Source organism: Lupinus angustifolius, chromosome LG17 (assembly GCF_001865875.1).
Source record: "Lupinus angustifolius cultivar Tanjil chromosome LG17, LupAngTanjil_v1.0, whole genome shotgun sequence".
Lineage (NCBI taxonomy): Eukaryota > Viridiplantae > Streptophyta > Magnoliopsida > Fabales > Fabaceae > Lupinus > Lupinus angustifolius.
This window is the reverse complement of record NC_032025.1, coordinates 6,443,554-6,446,776: the sequence shown is the minus strand read 5'-3', so window position 1 is coordinate 6,446,776 and position 3,223 is coordinate 6,443,554.

The following is a 3,223-nucleotide window of genomic DNA, read 5'->3' as shown; positions in this document are numbered from 1 at the left end:
TCTTTTAGTTTGAAAGCTAATAATTATATATAGATATATTGAATTTTTTAATCCCGATAACTCCTAGAAGAAGAAAAACACAGTAACTCATCCCTCTATTCTTTTCTTTACCACAAAACTACTCTCTTTCTCTTTTTCTCATGTTCTTTTTAGGTTAGAAAGTTTTGTTGGATTCAAGTGCCTATCATAGCAACAAATTCACTTATGTCATTTCTATCTCTCATTATCTCAATCATATTTATATATCTCCTTCCTTTTCCATTTTCCTATATCATACAAATTCATCATCTCTTGCACTTGTGAAAGTTGAAACACCATGACAGCAAAATAAAGAAAACAACAAGAAAGAAATGAATGACCTCTTTGTATTGAAGAAGAAAACGATCAAAAGAATTGCACACACTATGATGTGAATTTGTGAGAAACTACTTGCCTAAACTAAGAGGAGAAAGGCTACTTAAATAAGCCTCTATAAGTCCTAATCAAAACAGAAAAATAACTACCAAACAGAAACTTTCTATCTATAGAAAGTATTAAGAGGAACAGAAAAAACAGATTTTCAAAAAGTTGTCAAAAAAGGAAAGAACGAGAAAAACGTGTAGAACTATGTTTCTGGGCTAGGATGATGGGCTTTCTTATTTTCAACATCCCCCATCAAGCTTGGCATATGAATGTTGATAATGTCAAGCTTGTGTAAGAGACTTTGAAAAGCTGAAGGAGAAAGAGATTTAGTAAAAATATCCGCAAGTTGAAGTGAAGAAGGAATGGGGAGAAGATGAATTAGCTTGTTCTGCACTTTCTCACGAACCACATGGCAGTCTATTTCAATGTGCTTGGTTTGTTCATAGAAGACTGGGTTTGCAGCAATGTGTAAGGCAAAGTTATTATTACAATAGATGCTAATTGGTGTTGGATGAGAAATCTGAAGGTCTTGAAAAAGGTACATGAGCCATTGAGCTTCACATGAAGCCATAACCAAAGCTCTATACTCAGCTTCGAATGATGATCTAGAGACAGTGTTTTGTTGCTTGCTTTTCCAAGAAATAAGATCAGTTCCTAGAAAGAAACACCATCATGTGACTGACTTTCGAGTATCCAAACAAGTAGCCCAATCAGAATCTAAATAACCCTTTAGAGTTGTGTGATTGTTGGTGGGGAAGAAAATTTCATGTCCTGATGAACATTTGAGATATTTTAATACTCTGGTTGCAGCTTTGTAGTGTGAATCAGTAGGAGATGCCAAATATTGACTCAAAGCTCCAACAAAAAAAGATATATCGGGTCTAATATGTGTCAAGTATCGCAACCTTCCCATAAGCCTTCTGTAGGAGGTAATGTCCTCAAGAGTTTGTCATGTGGTAGACTGAAGCTTTATGTTGTATTCCATAGGTGTTGAAGTTGGATTTGCTCCGAGGAAGCCAGTTTCTTGGAGTAAATCCGAGGTATATTTTCTCTAGTACAAAGTTAACCTTTGCTTGGATCTGGCCACCTCCATTCCTAGGAAGAACTTGAGTTCTCCAAGATTCTTGATGCTGAATTTCTTGTGCAACATTGCTTTGGTTTGAATTATTTCATTTAAGTTATTTCCTGCTAACACAAGATCATTAACATGGACTAGAATGGATGTGAATCCAATGTTAGTAATTTTAAGAAACAATGAGTGATCAGCAAAAGATTTATTTTGTAACCAAACTGAATCAAGTATTTGTGAGTTTATCATGTCATTGTCTACTAGCTTGTTTCAAGCCATAGATGGAATTTTGTACCTTACATACCAAGTTGGGATCCATTGTTGTAAAATCCTAGTGGAATTCTCATGTAAACTTGTTCTTTGATGTAACACCGTGAATTTTCTGTATATGTTTTATTAATTATTTATTTTAACAACAATTAATTTTAGAAATTAATCAGTATTGAATTAGACTAAACCGTAGTTGAGTGTTAGTCTTGTTTTGTGATTTCCTATTTTGTGGTAAATTGTCATAATTTTCTGTGACGGAAAGTTTTTGAGCTGCTATCGGGCTCAGATTCGCCTGATTTCGGCCCAATAACGTGTTTTTGAGTTGCGTAACTCGGAATCGAATTCTGATTGCTCCATTTGCTTCGAAATATTATTTCGAGTCAAGATAGACATCAAGTTTGTCCAGAACGCATTTCTAATTATTTTTCACTCTGAATTCTGTATTTCGAAGTTCTAACCGTACACCAAAATCGGGAGATTTTTATTATCTGACCGGCTATTAGCCGAAAATAATCATGAATGGTTTAATTGAGAATGGGTCATCGAAAAGGTCACATCACTTTCATGTAAGAAGCTTGCTTGTTAAACAAGCAAAACCCAAAATCCCCAAAATCACTTAACAAATCCTCTCACTCCACCACCATTAGACACGTCACCTATGGTAGTCTAAATCTACTTACTTTGCATTAAATTTTCTGATTTGATGAGGGTGAGGCTCTCCTATAAATATCTCACCCCATTCTCTCATTTTTACACTAAATTTCCTATACACTCTAAGGTAGTCTTTTATTTTCTCTTCTTCATCTTGTTCTCATACTTCATAGAAAGTTATGAGCTTTTATTATGTTGTTCATAAAGTAGAGTTTATATTTGTTCTTTAAGTATTTTATGAAGGCATAACTAAAGGGGGTGATAATAAAATCATATGAACCTTTATGTAGTTTTTGAGTTTTGTAAATCTTGAAATTTCTTCCTTGTTCTTAGATGGAAAAACTATATCTTTGGACAAGGTTAGATGAATTACTTGTTTGGCAATATTAGAAATTATTGTTAGTATTTGAATATGTTTAAAGGTGATGATTTTAACATCAAAGGAACCTTTAATGTGTTTAGGAAAAAGTTTGTATTTTATTCTTGAAAGTCTCTTGAAAGTTTATGTTGTTGTTGAAAATGTTTCATTTTTAGAAAGTATTGTGTTTAAAAATGGTTTAGCATATTTTACTCTTTGATTTCCAAGTTAAAATAATGATTTGGGATAAAAGATGATTTATTAAAGTATTGACTTCATAAACTTAAAGCGTTATCAAGTTTTGGATATTAAAGTAGTAGAAAGTCTTACCTTATGATTTATTTTCATGACTATGAAATTAACACTTACTAACTCTTGAGGTTTTTCCTAAAAAAGAGGAGGTGTTAAGATGTTCATCAAAAATTGTTGTATCTATTTTAGTTAACTTACTTTAAAGTGGTAAGAATAACTAA